The sequence below is a fragment of the Anabrus simplex genome, chromosome 1 (assembly GCF_040414725.1).
Source record: "Anabrus simplex isolate iqAnaSimp1 chromosome 1, ASM4041472v1, whole genome shotgun sequence".
Taxonomy (NCBI): domain Eukaryota; kingdom Metazoa; phylum Arthropoda; class Insecta; order Orthoptera; family Tettigoniidae; genus Anabrus; species Anabrus simplex.
In genome coordinates this window covers 785,279,037-785,299,746 of record NC_090265.1, presented here as the reverse complement: position 1 = coordinate 785,299,746, position 20,710 = coordinate 785,279,037, and positions in this window count along the sequence as shown.

The following is a 20,710-nucleotide window of genomic DNA, read 5'->3' as shown; positions in this document are numbered from 1 at the left end:
CCGTACTTCGCTCCTTAGCGCAGCAAGGGATCCAGTCGGCTGTGGTAGGAGGAGCCAGGTTGATAAACCTCCATTTAAGCAATGTATAAGAAGCCACACCTATCTTTTCCTCTCCACGCGCACCCCTCTAGCAGCCTCGCGCACCCCTCAAGAAGTCTAGGTTTCATCCTACCACAGGTTGACTTCCCGCTGCAAACTTTCCGGCTCCTGCAGTGAACATCTAAGAGTACAGGCTTGTAAAGTACCCCGTAGTCAATATTTGCTCTTTCAAGCTCTTAAAAGGTTTGTCTTGTTGAATGAAAATACAGTAGTTGAGTAATCCAAATTATGAAACTTTACCTAAAATAAACATAAAAATTTAATGGGGGTAGCGCAAACCTGCAACCTTATGGAGAAACCGCCCCTGGGTCCGAAGAACACCGTTAACGCACGAAGATACAGGGATGAGGTACTAAGACCACATGTTCGACTCTTCAGAGGTGCGGTTGGTGCAGACTTCCTCTTAATGGACGATAATGCCTGACCGCACTGCACTGCTCTGATGGATGAACTTCTGGCTGGGGAAGACATTCGTCGCATGGACTGGCCAGCGAGGTCTGCAGATCTGAATCGTATAGAACATGCCTGGGATGCATTGAGGAGGCGAATTGCATCCCGTCAGCCTCCACCAAGGACCCTCCAAGACCTTCACATTGCCCTTTCGGAGGAATGGGATTGACTGCCACAAGAACTCTTGGACCATCTGATAGAAAGCATGTCACATAGCTGTGAAGCATGTGTGGCCATTAGGGGTAACCATACACCCTATTAACAGCATATTTTGTTGTGGAAGACATTGCAAGTTTTGTTAGTTGTTGTCAAAGGTGTACCTTAGCTATCAGAACCTTTCTGACACTGTTTTTTTGGACAAGCTGTGTGACATAAGGTGTGTGAGTCAGCTTCCGTTTGTTCAGCAATCTGTCTGACATTCCTATCAGGTGGTATGGCCTCATTTAGTGATTATGCTTAACTTTTGTACACTAGTGTATATTTCCACTCCATATTTCATAGCCAAACATAACTGACAGTTCACCATTGTGTTTTGTATTACTGTATCTCGGATATGCTAGCATGTTCAAAGTTGGCCAACACTAAACATCAGAATGTAAATACAACATCATAATATGTACTATACCAATTTGATTTCTAGGTTGACTTACAATGCTGATGATGACCCCAACTCAGGTTAAAACATGTCAAACAAATTTGTATTGATTAGGTGGATGTAACCCCATATCCATGTTGACATACACTGTCCGCTTGAAACATCAATGTCTCACTGAGCGCTATTGCCTTATGCTCACGTGGAGGCAGTGCGCATGCGGTTGAGCACAGGACTTGTTTGCTGCACCATCTGTACAGGCTTAACGATCCAGCTGTGCATGCACACTAGGGTGATTAATTATTTTGTTCGGTGAGCTTATATCATCTCCCGGTTGCAACCTTTATGTCACTGTATAGAAAATATTTAAAGTAAGGAACATGCTATATCAACAGCATCATATGCCCTCTCTCCATTTGAACACTGTGGAGAGGTTTGGAATTCAAATCAGGCTTTTGGTGTGCAATCTTGTGATTAGAAATTGTATACCACCAATTCTCCTACATGCCAGCTAACATTCTGAGAAAGAAATCTTTCTTATCCAATGAAACTCCAACTGGATAACTACAGTATCAGACAGTAAAGACTTGAAGCCTTAACAATCATGGCCACCAGGCAGGCTAATAATGAGGTGTTGAGAGGACATAGACATCATAGCTTGGATACATCAAAGATTGGACAGGAATTCATAGTGCTGAAAGACTTTTCCACCTGGTAAGAATCCGCACATCATCACCAACATCAGGAAGACCAGATATGGGTACTTTGAAGAAGAAAAAGAAGAAGAATAGTTTCTCAGCTACCGTTTGAAGGCTTTTTGATTTCAAATCATCTAGGCTGCCCATAACTGAATTTCAAAATTCTGTTTATTTGCTCTACCAGATGGCAATATAGCAGATCTCTGTTGTGTAAGTTATGAATTTCATGATGATCTGTACTGACAAGCAATCACAATCTATACATTAAAAGAGTTTACTAAAAACAGCTTTGGCAAATCCATCTGTTCATTATACTGGGTGGATTTGCTTCATTTCTGTTTTATTCTCTCCAGAATTACCTGCCGGTGAATCATGAGACCTTGATAGATCTCTAAGTTCAGCCAATTTTGAGTAATCATAAAAATAAATCACTAAATGACTATTCCAGTAATTGCAGAAGACTTACTCTAGCCCACAATACATTCTGTACTTTGAGGGTTGCTAAGCGATTAACACTATCATTAATATTCTGATTGTGATGTTCATCCTAAGTAATGTCATTGCATGCAACCATGTTTGATTATTACTTGTGAAGCCAGAGAGTATACACTTCTTCCAATCATGGAAGAATACTATTCTCTACCAGATACTCTTTGATTGTCTAACCTTCCCCAGCTTCTGAATATACTCAACAGATGACAGAACGTTCCTAATACTGTAACTTACATGCTGCTAAGAGAAAACAACCAAGCAAGTAGCCGTGCGTTTTTGGTCACGCAGCTGTGAGCTTGCATTCGGGAGATAGTGGGTTCGAACTCCACTATCGGCAGCCCTGAAGATGGTTTTCCGTGGTTTCTCATTTTTACACCAGGCATTGGGATGTACCTTAATAAAGGCCACAACCGCTTCCATCCCACTCGTAGCCCTTTCCTATCTCATCGTTGGCATAAGACCTATCTGTGTCAGTGCGACGTAGAACAAATTGTAAAAAAAAAAAAAACAGTTTACATGCATACAGACGGCCTTCTGTATGGCCATTAATAAAGTGCAGGGACAAACTCTTCAAAAAGTGGGTAGTCTACTTTCCTGAACCAGTATTAAGCCACAGCCAATTGTATGTTGCACTATCTCGGGCAAGATCGTTTGCAATTGTTAAGAACCAGATTTATCCGAAGGGTTGAAGCACAGGTAATATTGTATGGAAAGAAGTGCTGAATGGTGCAGAGCAGCATGTGTCCAGTAGTTAAATTTTAAAGTGTTGTGTTTCATGTACCTCTCATACGACATGTCAACTTCTGGTCATAACAGCTGAAGATGATCTTTAGCGGGTTGAAACTAGTCCCATGAAGTTTTAATGTTAATACAACTTAAATCATTTAACAATGTGAATTGAATAAGTGAATCTTTCCAAAATTTTATAATTGAGACCTCTGTTTGTCAGATAAGCAACCAAATGTGGCACAAGTGTATTTTATACGGTGACAATGTATGCCATGGACGCTTCTCCGCACTTCAAAATCCGACTGACTTTGCTAATTTTGAACCTGCAAACTTGGGAACTCGAGGTCAACACTATACCACTGATCCACAGAGGAGTGTATTGTTTCGAGACAGTGATTTCCGTCAACCACCACAGAGCAGCACCTGAGCTTGGCATTGCTTCCCCTCACTTGTGGCAGCCCCTTCTTTCATTTACCCTACTAGATTTTCCTTAGTCAATTTTTGTTCTCTTCTAACTTGAATGATATTTGGTTTGTGAGATGTGTGGTGGTGGTGATTATTGTTTTAGGAGGAAGTACAACCGGTCAACTGTCCTCTATATAACACTAATCAGAGAGAGAAACTGGAAGGAATCGGACGCTTCGAAAAATGAAGATATTGGCCAAAGAAAGACAAAGGCCACGAAGGGCGTGAAAATGAAGGACTCCCTTGGCCTCACAACCTGATACTGTCGACATCAAAAAAGAACAAGAATTGACCAAAGGAGGTTGGATAGGATAAATGAAAGTGAGGAGTCTGGCACAAGTAAGTGGAAGCAATGCCAAGACTCAGCTAAGGGCACCACAGTCGCCAAGCCAGGCTCCTGGGTCCTTTTCAGTCGCCTTTATGACAGGCAGGGGTTATCATGGATGTAATTCTACTGCCCCCACCCACGTGAGGAATTTTCATCCTTCCCTTCCTGTTTCCCTTTCCGAAACCTTCATTCTGTAAAGTGTCAGAATTCTCCCTATTTTTCCTATAATTAAGTGGGGATGATAAGCCTGTAGTTTTGTCCCTTAAAATAACAACCACCTCCAGGTCAATACCCATGAATTGAATATCATCATCACCAACATCATTCATTCATTCACCACTGAGCTGCATTTAGGGCTGACGTCCAAGTGGCAGAGCCCCCATCAGTTGTTTACCTAGTATTTTATTTAATGATTTCAAAGAAGTTAGAAACGTATCAACCAACTCCCATGGTAAATTATTCTGCGGTATTAGGCAGCACTTTAAACACATACCTATGGTGACATCTTGTGGAGATACGCTGAACTCTATCTTAATATGAAGTTCAGAAGCCCACGTATAGATAGCACTTTCCAGTTTAATTTACGTTCATGTAGTAGGAAATGTAATAGTTAGGGGTTGGTAACCCTTCCTCTTTGGTCACTTAATAGGGTTGTTATTACTGAACTTTATTCAACCAATCATAGCCCAATCTGCCACTGTAAAAGTAAGGGCTAAAGATTATTTTGACCATAAGATCATCGGAGGAGGTTCTCATCTTGCTTAAAGTAGCTGGCGTGCTGGAGCAACAAGTAACGTAGGCTTCTCATCCTCAACCATGTGAGTCTAGAAGATTCTAGTGGCATTGAGAAGGTAACAGCATTCCCCTAGAATATAAAGTTTAGGGTTATGCTGTATTTTAGGTTATGCTGTATCTACTTCAGTTTCATGTAAGCATCTGAAATGAAATTCCTGGGGTCCACAATTCGAAAAACAAAACTGGACAAGTTAAGGAATGACGTGGTTAGAAAGAAAGCTGGGATTCAGACATTTTTGTTAGATCAGGTCAGCATGACCAGATGGAGATAGTTTGGGTGTGTAATGAGGATGGAGCCAACAAGGAGAGACATATTTCAGGAAAATTGATGGTGGGAAGACCAAGAACCCACTAATAATAACAATCGTATGGCCTCAGCTACCGTGTGCGGACATTTCGATTTGACGCTGTGCCCGTTCGCACGGCCACGACAGATTACAAAATGGCGCCGACCGAAGGTATGGGCCTTGTAATCTAAAACAAGCAAGGAATAGTCACCTGCTATGATGTCTCAGAGGGCCATATACTTCTCGGAATGGTCATGTATTCGAGTAAAACGGACAGAGGACGGTCTACAGTATTGTTTTAAAAAAATAGAAAAAACATTATTATTAAATAATCTTCTTCTTGAATTTTCACGACATCGAGAGCGGACACAATTACCGTCATCGGATATTTCATTTTAGAGAAGCAAAGGATTTCATAAGAGAAAAGAAAGAATACAACGATTGAATAAGAATAAAATATAAGTCTTCGCCTGAATTCAAAATCAGTTGAGACGAAAATAAATGTACTGAAGTCGTTACGTAAGAAATTGCGGATACGACGAAGATACGAAGAAAAATAAAAATAAATTAGATTAAGGATAAACGACGTCAGAGAAGAATACTGAAATGGCAGTATATTGCAATATTATCTTCAACATTGTGACTGTCAAGAAGATGATCAAGATGATGTGCTAAATTCACATGATGGATCGACCTGGGAACAATTCATCTTAGCATACGACCTGGAAATGACAAGGAAGGCGACGGGTAACCATCCGACCGAGCCATGACTTAGGAAGGCGACGGGTAACCAGATTGTACTACCAGAACGAAGTAGCGGATGACGTTCCAGATGTCTAACCCGTGACCGAACCGAAGACCCATCTACATCCAATGGGAATGGAACAGCTGGACCAGGGACAACCATGAGCGAGCTAAGTCATTCATAACATTTCATTGCATAATTTTTGGTTTGCTTACACATGTACCTTAGGTATGTGCTGATGGCAAATTGTAGACCGATAATATAGCAATACAAGTGATGATTACCAACAAAGTGTAAGATAATTAAGTTCGAAGTTACGATTTAATAATATAGCAATAGTTTATGCTATATCGACCTGAACATTGTAAAGAAGCGTGAGGTTTGTAGAGAAATATGAAACAGCTGATTGAAATGACATACTGGGAGATTATAGAGATTTCATTGAAGTAATGCATGAAGTTGACGTCACGTATGGTTGTGCGCGGTGTAGAAAGAAACATGGAATTACGCATTTGTTTGGTTCATAGAAAGGGCATTGAACTTCGTATGTAAGTTATGAGAATCTGCGACTTGTAAATTTTATTAAGAATCTGTGTGGTATTTTACCGTAGTCGTCAAGTTGGGAAACGCGATATATTTTTATGGAGGCTACGGTGTTCATATAAGATTGATGTTGTTATGAGAATATGAATATGGTAATTAGATGAAAGTTTCGAGTTATATATTGTGATTTGAGAAGGTTTTACGCGATGCAGGACCTTCGTGTACCTGCAAGTTAAGTTATACCACACTACAAGTGAATTTTATGATTTATTTGCGTAAGAGTGCCCACACCGCGGGAGCTACATAAGCCAAGGTACGAAATGGATTTATTAGTATAGATGTATGCTCGTGACGAAATTGTATCTCAGTATAGATGACTTATTATGAACATAGAATAATTCGACTTTGAATAGCTGTAGTTAACCAGAAGCATTACGATACCAATATATATGAGATTATGTTTTCCAAACCTCGCAACTTAGCGCTTCCATGTTAATTGCAAGAGAGTAAAGTAGCTTGCATTGTGGTTGAATGTTATTGAAAGATAACTAATAAAAGGGACATTGAACCTATTAGGGCATGTGTGAGAAAGCCAAAGATTAAGCTTAAGTTAGATAGATAGATAGCTAGATTGGTTAATTTTCTCCGTTTGAACATACATTTCTTTAACGAACTTCAGCTAGGGAAAGGCTAGAGTAGGAGCCGTATTTAACTGGCACTAGGAAAGAATGCCTTAGTTCGTAAGGAGTTTCAATGCACAACGAGATCGTTGCAACAAAATCATGTCTTCGGATTTTATTAAAACCTAACTTAATATAGTCAGTTCTATTTTCGTTTTCCTATAATTCATTCAGAACCACTTAAACGTATTCCAATTAATTCACACTTAATGTATTAGTGTATTTGAAATGCATTGCGGCTGGATATTGTATCCAAGTGAGATTGTTTAAATACGACTAGAGAAAGTGAATTTTCGGAACGAGTTAATTGTGTCGATGTTATACTTATAATTTAAATGCGAGGTGGACTTCAGATGTGTCCAGTGATCTGTTGTAAATGAGCAAATATTGAACTTCAACTTCACAAAGGAACTGATCATTTTAATTAATTTAAATACTGGATATTATTTCATTTTATTATACGAGCCAGCGCTGACTCATTTTCATTACGTATTTTCAGTTAATTTGAATAATGCGTTGCATAATTTGGAAATTAGTAATTTAATATTCTATTAATAAATATTTTGTTATTTTTCTAACTGCTGGTGTCATGAGTTCTTCAATTACTGTCTAGATTGTAAGTTAACTACTAGCTAAGTAAGGTACCTTACAATTAAGTGTTTATTTAACCATGGTTAGTTTCTCTCGAGGTCAAACTCTGATAAGGTTGCCGGCGATGATTAACATTATGACGTGAGTAACGATAGGTATCACCCGTGAGTTGGAATTCTCTTGGACTCACGTAAAGCGAATTCAACAGTAGGATTACATGTCCTACTTGCCATAAGTAAACCCTGAGGTATCCGCTGAGCGACTCCATTCGTCAAACTAGGCTGCCCAACGACGAGTTAGAAAATGGAGGTATCGGGCAAAGAATGTTTAACCCGGAGCGGTTGCATTAAATTGTCGCACCAACGTGGGCCAGAAGAGAAAGACACCGCGGGAGTGTAATATATTTAATTGCCGTATCAATGTTAACCAAAAGAGAAAGACACCGTGGGAATGTGATACATTAATTATCGTTCCAGCGGGGATGATTAAAGAGGAATACCCGAGAAAGGAAAATAAGGAGCGCCAGTATGTGTTTACATTTAATTGATTTCCAATGTGGCGAGAAGAGAAGACACCGTGGGAACGTATTATAATGGAATATAATAAGTACAGATAATCTTGATTAATATAGATAGTATTGCATAGAGGTATGATGGAAAGGATTTATTAGGGTTGTAACATTTGCAAGACATATGACGAGAGTTTGTGAAGGTGAAATAGGTGTAATATGTATGCGTATATGGTTATATCAGATGAAATGAACAATGTTGAGAAGTAAATGAGGATTCTCAAATGTTTATTTTTTTTTCTTTTCTGGTCAAGTTAATAATAAGTTATTTTTAAGTAATATTTAATGAATACTCCACATGTTAAACACTATGTAGGCTTGTGAATACTGAGTGTAGGTTAGATGCCACATAGTAATAACTTATTTTCTTCTTTGAGATCAGTTCCGGAGTGAATTCAAAATGATAAAATCCGAACTCATGGTCTAGTTGTTCATGGTCTACCTGGTAAGATGATGTTGTTCTCCAGCAAGGTCTATCCATATCATAATTGATTGGAAACAAGAAACTTTAAACTAGTGCACAATAGTGACATAAGAGACTATTTTAGTATAAGTAGATTAAGGAGTTGTGAATTGTGTTATATATATGTATGTGTATTTATATCCTGTGAACTTGGAGTATTGCTAGGAAACTTAGAGTATCTTAGGAAAATAGAAAAATTGTCAGGAATTTAGAGAAAGCATACTAAATAGAATTTTACTTGACGGAAATATGGCGATGCAAGGAAGAGTACAGACCAGAAGGGGTCAGGAAGAAGAAATTAGAGAAATACAGGAAAGACATGAGGGAACCCCGATATGGTTCTTAGAGTATTTGAAAAAGCAAGAAGAGAAGGAGAAAAAGCAGGAAGAAGAAAAACAGAAGGAGAAAAAGGAACGCGAAGAGAAGGAGAAAAAGCAGGAAGAAGAAAAACAGAAGGATAAAAAGGAACGCGAAGAAGAAAGACAGAGAGAGAAACATGAACGTGAGAATGAAAGGAAAAGGCAGGAAGAAGAGAAGGAAAGGAGACGAGCAGAAAAGGAACGAAGATTGGAAGAATGGCAACAAAAACAAGTTGAGGATAGAGAAAAAGAAATACAGGAATTATATCAGAAGCAAGTTGAAGAAAGGAGAAAAGAACGCCACGAACTAATACAGGAGTTGGACAAGAAACAAGAAGAATGGCAACTTAAGCAAAAGGAGACTCTGGAGGAAATCGTTAGCAGAATAGAAAGCGAACATAAAGGAATGATCCAAGAATTAAAAGGGAAACAGGAAAAGATGACTGAAGAATTTTTTGGAGTCAGAAATGAAATACAAGGTTTGCATGCCGAGTTGACCGAAACCATGGAAAATAAAAACCAAGAGATGCGAGAGGAGATGAACAGAATGAGAACAGAAGTGGCACAGAATCCGAATATCATTACAGCACTGGTGGATGAAGAAATTGCCAAACTGACTAACAAGCTAGAGGAAATCAAAGGCAGTAATGAGAAGAAATGGGAAGAAGTAAATGAAATAAAGAAAAAGATAACAGAAGGTCAGGAAACTATGAAGAGGTTGGAAGATGAGAAGATAAATGAAATAGCGAAGGGCATGGAAGGACTAAGCCTGAAACAACAAGACTTAGTAGGAAAATTTAATCGTGCTTCAGACCAGGTAGCCGACAAAATAAACGAACTGAAGGAGAAAATAGAAAGTGATAAGGCTGATTCTGAGCGGAAGATAGAGAAGACCGATGAAGAAGTAAAGCAAATAAGGAAAGAACTTCAGGAGATGAGGGTAGAAAACCAATCGGCGAAATCCGTGTTTTCGAACTCAAGTGAACGGCAAAGAGTTATGGAAACACAAGTACAGGAAAGAGAAAACACACCTTCAGTAATAATCGACTCGAGTAGGCGAGACATGGAAATGATGAACGGAAGCAACCAGAGTGATAACACTCCCATTATTAATATCATTAAGAATTATGATGATCGACCCAAACACTTCGACGGTTCAGCGAAGATTTCTCCCAAACAATTCCTTAGAGATATCGAGGAATACTTTAGGGAAGGGAGAATACAGGAGGATAAGAAATTACGCATAATCGAGAAGCACTTAGATGGGAACCCGAATACATGGTTTCGAGCATTTAAATATACCTTTCACACGTACGATGAATTTAAAGCTGCTTTTCTGAGAAAATTCTGGGACTCAGAAATACAACAGCAACTGAGATTGGAGCTCTACTCTAGGAAATTTTCTAATGCAGGGCAAACACGCTATTCCGATTTCTTTTCTTACCAGTTTCACCGTTTCCAAGACTTAGATTGCGCACCGAGTGAGTTAGAGGCGATCAAGACTATACAGAGACAACTATCGTTAGAGGTGCAGAGATTGTTAGCCGCCACGGATATACAGACCGCTATAGACATGGAAAAACGGCTGAGGCAGATAGATATGACATCATCATGCCTAGTAGAAAGAAATCCCAGAAATATTAGGCAAGTAGAGGCGATCAACACCATGAGCTCTGAAAGCACGAATGGTAGAATGAGCAGGTCTGATCAAGACAGGACGGAGAATCATTTCAACGCACAAGATAAAACACGATAAAGACATTGTTGTCGATGCAGCGGTGAGCAACCTGCGAGATGGGAATCAAGAGATAATAGAAGTAACCCACAATACAGGAATAACATTCGCTATAATAGAAATAGGAGCCAACCCTATCCAAGAAACAGAAGATGGTATAATGAAAAACGACGGCCTAATGAGTATAATAGAAATGAAGAAAATAGAAGATATATACAAGAGCTTCGAGAGCAGGGGCAAAATAAGACCCGATGGGAGGATGCTATTAGAGACAAAGATATCAATGGAGACCTCGAAGGAGCAGAGAGTCTCGAGCTCCAAGATTACAAGAGGAAAAGAGAAGAGGAGAGTTATAGAGAGAACAATACGCAGAGGGGTACGACTGATTCCGAGCCATCGGTAAGAAAAAAAAAACGCCGATGGAACAATAACTCAGCTGGAAGATGTAAATAATCAGGAAAATAGAAACATTATCAAAATTCGCAGATGGATAATAACACAATTTGATCACTGGGACATCCGACCAGAAGACTTGGTTCGAGAGGAAACATGCGACACAAAGGAAGCCAGATCCACAGCAAATATAGAATATGATAAAAGAAAAACTACAGGAACAGTCATGTAAACGATTAAAGAGGATGCAAAATAAGAAATTCCATGCACCTTACAAACGAGGTGATCTTGTATTAATTAAAACAGTACCAATGTATAATGCACCGAATAAAGTATGTGCGAAGTTCCTACCATTATACAATGGCCCATATAAAGTAGAGCGTGTGCTAGGAAATAATGCATACGAATTAACAAGCATGAATGGAAAGTACAGAAATGTACACAATGCTTGTAACATCAAGCCATATTACCAAGAAAATCAGACTAATGAAACCACAGGACTAGAAGATTAAAGGGCCAAGAATGTATAAGACACATACCAATATCAAATTATCATCCGCAAGTCATTTGAAATTTCTATTTATTATGTTTATTGAAGGAAAGAATTAGCTGATTACATAAGCACAGTCGAGAGTAGCTAAGAACATCTCTAAATCAGGAGCGATAAAAAACGGTCGATATATTAAAATCGATTAGCCAGTCGCAAAAGGACAATGAATGTGTATAAGTAACGAAGGTGACATCAAACTTCTCAGCAGCTTGTCACTGACGACGGCCATAGAGTTGTTTCATCTCAAAGTCAGTCCAGTTGCGTCCTACGGAATAGAAAACATATGGGTGCATCTTACCAAGGCACAATTGCAAAGTTTAGAGAATGTAAAATCAGCATTTCTTAAAAGAGTACTTTGTCTATCCAAGTACACTCGTTCGCGCCTCGTTTACGTACTGACAAGAGAACTGTTCTATGTAGAAGAGCTGCGTCTGAAGTTCCTGCTTCCCACCACCGCGGCGTATAAGGCACTACTGCAGGAACTTCTTCAAAAGAGGAACAACATATCGGATGATTTTTACCTCAGTGACGCAATGATTAATTTAGAGTGGATGCAAGGAGGTTATAAATTAAGACATATATCAACAAGGCTCGCCGTGCATGGATTTCACCATAAACTGTGTGAATCCATGCAATTTCATGACCCCTGCCATGACTGTAAGTGCAGAAGATGTGGTGAACTCTGTGAGAGATACCATGTACTAAGGTGCAAATTGAGAACAGAATCTCTGAGACACTTTTGTGAATCAGTGTAATACTTGTATTCATGCACATTGTGCGCAATTAAATATTTATTAACATTTATGATTCGAGTTTAAGAAAGGAAAATATATTGTGACCAATATATTTTGTCCGTGACGGGGGACAATAAATGTGCCCGTTCGCACGTCCACGACAGATTACAAAATGGCGCCGACCGAAGGGATGGGCCTTGTAATCTAAAACAAGCAAGGAATAGTCACCTGCTATGATGTCTCAGAGGGCCATATACTTCTCGGAATGGTCATGTATTCGAGTAAAACGGACAGAGGACGGTCTACAGTATTGTTTTAAAAAAAATAGAAAAAACATTATTATTAAATAATCTTCTTCTTGAATTTTCACGACATCGAGAGCGGACACAATTACCGTCATCGGATATTTCATTTTAGAGAAGCAAAGGATTTCATAAGAGAAAAGAAAGAATACAACGATTGAATAAGAATAAAATATAAGTCTTCGCCTGAATTCAAAATCAGTTGAGACGAAAATAAATGTACTGAAGTCGTTACGTAAGAAATTGCGGATACGACGAAGATACGAAGAAAAATAAAAATAAATTAGATTAAGGATAAACGACGTCAGAGAAGAATACTGAAATGGCAGTATATTGCAATATTATCTTCAACATTGTGACTGTCAAGAAGATGATCAAGATGATGTGCTAAATTCACATGATGGATCGACCTGGGAACAATTCATCTTAGCATACGACCTGGAAATGACAAGGAAGGCGACGGGTAACCATCCGACCGAGCCATGACTTAGGAAGGCGACGGGTAACCAGATTGTACTACCAGAACGAAGTAGCGGATGACGTTCCAGATGTCTAACCCGTGACCGAACCGAAGACCCATCTACATCCAATGGGAATGGAACAGCTGGACCAGGGACAACCATGAGCGAGCTAAGTCATTCATAACATTTCATTGCATAATTTTTGGTTTGCTTACACATGTACCTTAGGTATGTGCTGATGGCAAATTGTAGACCGATAATATAGCAATACAAGTGATGATTACCAACAAAGTGTAAGATAATTAAGTTCGAAGTTACGATTTAATAATATAGCAATAGTTTATGCTATATCGACCTGAACATTGTAAAGAAGCGTGAGGTTTGTAGAGAAATATGAAACAGCTGATTGAAATGACATACTGGGAGATTATAGAGATTTCATTGAAGTAATGCATGAAGTTGACGTCACGTATGGTTGTGCGCGGTGTAGAAAGAAACATGGAATTACGCATTTGTTTGGTTCATAGAAAGGGCATTGAACTTCGTATGTAAGTTATGAGAATCTGCGACTTGTAAATTTTATTAAGAATCTGTGTGGTATTTTACCGTAGTCGTCAAGTTGGGAAACGCGATATATTTTTATGGAGGCTACGGTGTTCATATAAGATTGATGTTGTTATGAGAATATGAATATGGTAATTAGATGAAAGTTTCGAGTTATATATTGTGATTTGAGAAGGTTTTACGCGATGCAGGACCTTCGTGTACCTGCAAGTTAAGTTATACCACACTACAAGTGAATTTTATGATTTATTTGCGTAAGAGTGCCCACACCGCGGGAGCTACATAAGCCAAGGTACGAAATGGATTTATTAGTATAGATGTATGCTCGTGACGAAATTGTATCTCAGTATAGATGACTTATTATGAACATAGAATAATTCGACTTTGAATAGCTGTAGTTAACCAGAAGCATTACGATACCAATATATATGAGATTATGTTTTCCAAACCTCGCAACTTAGCGCTTCCATGTTAATTGCAAGAGAGTAAAGTAGCTTGCATTGTGGTTGAATGTTATTGAAAGATAACTAATAAAAGGGACATTGAACCTATTAGGGCATGTGTGAGAAAGCCAAAGATTAAGCTTAAGTTAGATAGATAGATAGCTAGATTGGTTAATTTTCTCCGTTTGAACATACATTTCTTTAACGAACTTCAGCTAGGGAAAGGCTAGAGTAGGAGCCGTATTTAACTGGCACTAGGAAAGAATGCCTTAGTTCGTAAGGAGTTTCAATGCACAACGAGATCGTTGCAACAAAATCATGTCTTCGGATTTTATTAAAACCTAACTTAATATAGTCAGTTCTATTTTCGTTTTCCTATAATTCATTCAGAACCACTTAAACGTATTCCAATTAATTCACACTTAATGTATTAGTGTATTTGAAATGCATTGCGGCTGGATATTGTATCCAAGTGAGATTGTTTAAATACGACTAGAGAAAGTGAATTTTCGGAACGAGTTAATTGTGTCGATGTTATACTTATAATTTAAATGCGAGGTGGACTTCAGATGTGTCCAGTGATCTGTTGTAAATGAGCAAATATTGAACTTCAACTTCACAAAGGAACTGATCATTTTAAATAATTTAAATACTGGATATTATTTCATTTTATTATACGAGCCAGCGCTGACTCATTTTCATTACGTATTTTCAGTTAATTTGAATAATGCGTTGCATAATTTGGAAATTAGTAATTTAATATTCTATTAATAAATATTTTGTTATTTTTTCTAATTGCTGGTGTCATGAGTTCTTCAATTACTGTCTAGATTGTAAGTTAACTACTAGCTAAGTAAGGTACCGTACAATTAAGTGTTTATTTAACCATGGTTAGTTTCTCTCGAGGTCAAACTCTGATAAGGTTGCCGGCGATGATTAACATTATGACGTGAGTAACGATAGGTATCACCCGTGAGTTGGAATTCTCTTGGACTCACGTAAAGCGAATTCAACAGTAGGATTACATGTCCTACTTGCCATAAGTAAACCCTGAGGTATCCGCTGAGCGACTCCATTCGTCAAACTAGGCTGCCCAACGACGAGTTAGAAAATGGAGGTATCGGGCAAAGAATGTTTAACCCGGAGCGGTTGCAACGCCATCTGGCTGTCTGCTCGTCAATTTCGACGTTCCGTTTTACTCTAGGTCCGCTAGTTGGCAGACAGAGTAAACCGGATCTCTCTTGGGCGTCTATGGCTGAGATTTAATTAATTTTGTCGGGTAAATACCAAATGTATCACCAGAGATCTTTTACATACCGACATCGTACGACATGGAGTGTCGAATGGACTTTTTTCCACCCTTCAAAAATCCGAATACCTCTGCTGGGTTTGAACCTGCTATCTTGGGATTCGGAAGCCGACACTCTACCACGGATCCACAGAGGCAGCTAAGAACCCACTGGGTGGACATAGATGGACATTGCAGATCGGGGAAGGACATTGGAGGATGTCATTAACAACAGAACATATCTCAATAAGACAGAGTGGAACAGGCTCGCCAACAGTACCCGAGAAACTGGAACTGTAAAATGATGATGATGATGACAAAACCTACAGAATAGAAAATTAAGCTAAGACTTTTAAGCAGCGAAAGTAACTGACTGAAGGGGCATAATGTCTTAAAAGGAAGCACAAGTGTCGACCCTCCTTTCCCTTTTCTCAAGTTTGTTTCTTGCCACTAACCTTTTCTAAAATGAATCATATCTTTCTACCTTTGACTATTAATTTTCCTTCCTCCAAGTCACAATGTAGTACGGGCTTATCCTCTGTTTCTCTGGATCTTGCACCTCACTAGGTTTTATTCTAATGCTGTCATGGGATCGCCTGGTGCTTTTTCATAACCCCTCTCTCTTCCATGTGATGGCCTATTTTTTAATTTTTTTTTTTCTTTCTCATCCTTTGCAATTTAATTTGTGCTTGGCCTATATTTGTAGTATGAGCTTAGCTCCCGATTAATTTCAGATTCTCCCCCTTCATGTGTGCTTTTTCAATGGCTTCCCTGCAAATAAAAGGACAACAACTGTTCAGTTGAGTTTATTCTGGTATGTGAAGGTTTGTAGGCCATGGAAATCGGGAGCTCTATTCTCCTTTGTTATTAATGAAGCTCTGAGAGCTGTTATCTTGTTATAAAGTACTTATCGCTTTACCAATTGTTATTAAGTGTGATCACAATTGTTAACTATTTGTTATGGTTTCTAATTAATGAGAAAAGAAACAAAAAGAGATAGAAAAAGGAGATTAAAGTAGTAAATCTATAAATATTTATAAACAGAGAATTTGAGAGAACGTCTGAACCGACTGACATTGTAAAGCATTTTGCGCAAGCTTTTGGCCTGTAGATTTGCAGAGTGCCTTTAAAAGCATAAAGAATTCTTCCTGTAGGCCTATATTTTTAAATTATTAAAGGAAAATTTAGCATGCTGATTGGCTAAAGCCAGTACTTCAAGGCCACCTGTACTGTGGGAGTGCTGAGAGGGGAGGTGGAAGGGACAAAACATGCTTGCACAGTCGGACGCCTTCCTGGTCAGCTGTTCGAGTCTGTGCTGCACTGTCTTTTTGTAGCTCTCCTTAGTTTTGCTAGCTTGAAGTGATGTTAGAGAAATGTGAAAGCTCTTTTCTCCATGTCATGATTTTAACACTAAGGCTGTGAACTTCTTCCACTCTGATAGTTAGGAAAGTGAGTCGATCCTCTGTGTCATAATTTACTGTCACGGAAATCCAAAGGATTGTTCCTTTACTACAAGCTAACTGCTAATGTGCCAATTTTCAATTCTCATTTGGCTGATGTGCTCATAGCAAACCAGGTGCAACTTTCAATTATATTAATGAAATCCTTGACGTACCCAACAAAACAACACGAATGTAAAGAATGCATTTTTCATTGATGGTCCTGTGCGCACTCTACTTGCAGAAACTTGCCACTTTTTAGTCCGCGAAATGCTTTGCAAGACTTGTTGGTCGCTTGAAGTGCAATTTTCTGTTTCTGCCAGTAGCGCACTTTGCATTCGGACACTGAATACTTGCAGCACGCAGCCCTATTCCCATATGTTTCAGCGTAACTGATCACTGCAAGTTTATATGATGCAGTATTACTTAAATACTTGCTCATTGGGGTGCGATGTGCATGGTGTACCCTGGGTAACGGACTGCTTATGCAGGACGGTTGATAGTCTACACAAATAGACAACCGAACTAGATCCGGGATCTCTCACGGTCAGTCAAAGTTACATCAGAAGATGAAACCTACCAAAGGCACTTATCAGAGCCAACTGGCAAGGAAGTTTGGAACCAGTGCTCACATTCTACAGATAAATGCAGAAGGCCTGTCAAAGGACAAATGTGAATACCTTAGTAAACTAGCTGATGACCTGAAAATTGACATCTTAACAACACAAGAAACTCATTTGACAGAGGAAGATTTGGAAAGCAGGAGTAAGATTGCAGGATACAAACTTATAGCGAGTCTTTTCTCACCTGTCCATGGATCAATCATGTATGCCAGAAATAATATTTGCAACATTTCAGAAGTGAACTCCCAAAGAATGAAAGATATAGAAATAATCACTGCCAAACTAGGTCATTTGACTATTGCATCAGTTTACAAACCACCTCACTCCAAGCGGCCAACTCCACCTCTGCCTTCACTGCCCACTCCTTGTATATATGTAAGAGACTTTAAAACAGCCGTCACACATCCTGGGGCTACCCAAACAATTATGAAAATGGAGAAAAACTGGCTATGTGGCGTGATAGCCAAGACCTGTATCTCAGTTTTGATGCTAAAGCAGAGAAAACATTCCACTCTGCTAGATGGAAATGTGACACTAACCCTGATCTGGTTATTGTTTCCACATATGAAAGAAAACTCCCCCTAGACAACACAAGAAAAGTCCTTCAACATTTTCCAAGAAGCCAACACAGACCCACTCTTATCAGTATAGGTCTTGAAATACCAGTTGTCAGATCCATACATAAACCAAGATGGAACTTCAATAAGGCAAATTGGGACCAGTAGCCTACAGATCAGAAGAAGATAGTAATCTGAGATGGATTCCCCCGAAGGCAGAGAATTACAAGAGGTTTCTAGGCATTGTCATTGGTGCAGCTAAGCAAAATATCCAGTATAAGCAGTATATTCCAAGCTGGGATAAAACTACCCAAGAAATGTACGGTAGTTATCAGAAAACTGGAGATCCTGAAATGGGAAAAAGGATATTAGAAGATCTGAGTAAAGGAAGAGAAGAGAAATGGAGAGATCTAACTTCTCAGCTGAGCTTTACTCACTCTAGCAGAAAAGCATGGACCCTCCTTAGAAAACTTGGTGCTGCTTCAAACATACGCAAAGAGGAGCCAGGAATAACACCAAATGAAATGGCCTTACATATCAAATCAAGAGCTGACAAAATTCCAATAGACCCCACTATGAAGAAACACATTGGGAGAGAGATGAAGAAATTGGACAACAGTCTCCAAAATTACTCTAATTCTTGCTAATTCATTCAGCCAAGAAATTGAGAAAGCCATCAACATGCTAAAAATGAGGAAGGCCACAGATTCAGATGGTATTTTCCCTGAATTCATAAGATATCTTGGGAAGCATGGGAAAATATGGCTCAAGAACTTCTTCAGCGACATACTAGAGACTGGAATCATTCCCCCTGGAGTTCAAGATGGCTCACACCATGGCAATCCTCAAACCAGGAAAACCAGCAGATGACCCCTCTAGCTACCGTCCTATTGCACTACTGAGTGTCTGCTACAAATTGTTGGAACGCCTCATCCTCAACCGAATCCAGCAAATAATAAATGACATAACACCAACATACCAGGCAGGTTTCAGAACCAAATGAAGGTGCTGTGAACAAGTATTAGCATTAACATCATATATTGATATATTGATATTGGTCAGGTCAGGGTCACCCTGCTACCGTATGTGACAGTAGACGGTACTACCTGCGACTGTCTGGCCGAGGGTCAGGCGGCCAGTACCAAACCTGGCAAACTAGGGGAGAACCAACGGCTACGGGCGGATGAGCTCTCCCTTAGTAGGTTTGATGAAGCCTTTGTGTAGGAAATGACACATAAATTCATAAAGTTCAGGGCACTCTCTTGCCCTTGGGGTGGAAAACTTCCCCTAAAGGCGGATGAACCATATTTGGTCAACGGCATAGAAAGTCCTCAACGGCGGACCAGGCGTAAGGACAGGAAGTCCCTCCTCGGCTGGAATGGCGGACGAAGGCTGCAGTGACTAGGAACCCTTCAATTGTCTTGCATCGGCTTGCCATTGAAAACAGTTCTTAAGTCATCAAGTACAGTGCGTTTGTTGAAGTGCAGCAACACTCTCACTCTAAAGGAATCTCACGCACAGCAGTCTTCCAACAACAGATTGACCCTTCCAAAAGTCCTGTGGCGATCAGGAAGTTGCAACGGGGGCAGGATTGTGATGTCTGGAAGCCTCTAGTGATAACTTGGCACTTAGGCGGTAGATGTGTGATCGGTCGTCTTGCTTAGGATTGTGGCTGTAGAGCAATTCAGTTGCTGCATCTACGACTGAGCAGTCCTATTTAGGGTCCACTCTGCTCACCTCACATGGGGAAGGGGCTAGAAAAGGTGCCCTAAACATAGTCAGCCACTTCTAGTACCGATTGGATAGCCGCGTCCAATGGTATCACCTCAATGCGGTCGAACAAGAAAGAAATTATATTTTGCTACATGGAATGTAAGAACGCTTAATGATGACCCTTTAAATGAGAGACCCGAAAGGAGAACAGCCCTTGTGGGTAGAGAGTTACGAAGATATAATATCGACATAGCAGCACTCCAGGAGACCCGCCTTGCTGAAGAAGGTCAGTTGAATGAAAACGGAGCAGGATACACTTTCTTCTGGAAGGGTAAACCTACCAGTGAACACCGAACACATGGAGTAGGCTTTGCTATCAAGAATAAGCTTCTCAGAGACCTGCAGGAGCTTCCAACTGGACGTAATGAACGCATCATGACATTAAGACTTCGATTAAATGGCGACCAGCATGCCACAGTAATTTGCGCATATGCCCCCACATTAGACTCTGATGATGACAGCAAAGAAACATTCTATTCAGATCTGGATGACATCCTATCAAACATCAATCGACTAGATAAAATCATCTTGTTTGGTGATTTTAATGCCAGAGTGGGAAAGGACCATAAAGTATGGAATGATGTCATTGCCAAGGAGGGAGTTGGCAGTGAAAACTCCAATGGTATTAGACTCCTCTCAAAATGTGCTGAGTATGGGTTGATAATCACCAACACCATCTTTCGCCAAAGGGATCGCTTCAAAACATCATGGCAGCATCCTAGATCGAAACACTGGCACCTCATTGACTATGTGATTGTCCGCAAGCTAGATCTGCGCGATGTTCTCATCACCAAAGCAATGACAGGAGCTGATGACTGTTGGACAGATCACCGACTTATTAGATCAGTGATGCATTTGTCACTGTCCACCCAGAGGAGGAAACAATGGAAGAGCTTCAGACATACTTTTGACACCGAGAAGTTTGGCAATGCAGAAATTACTTCAAAATACAGAGAGCTCCTTC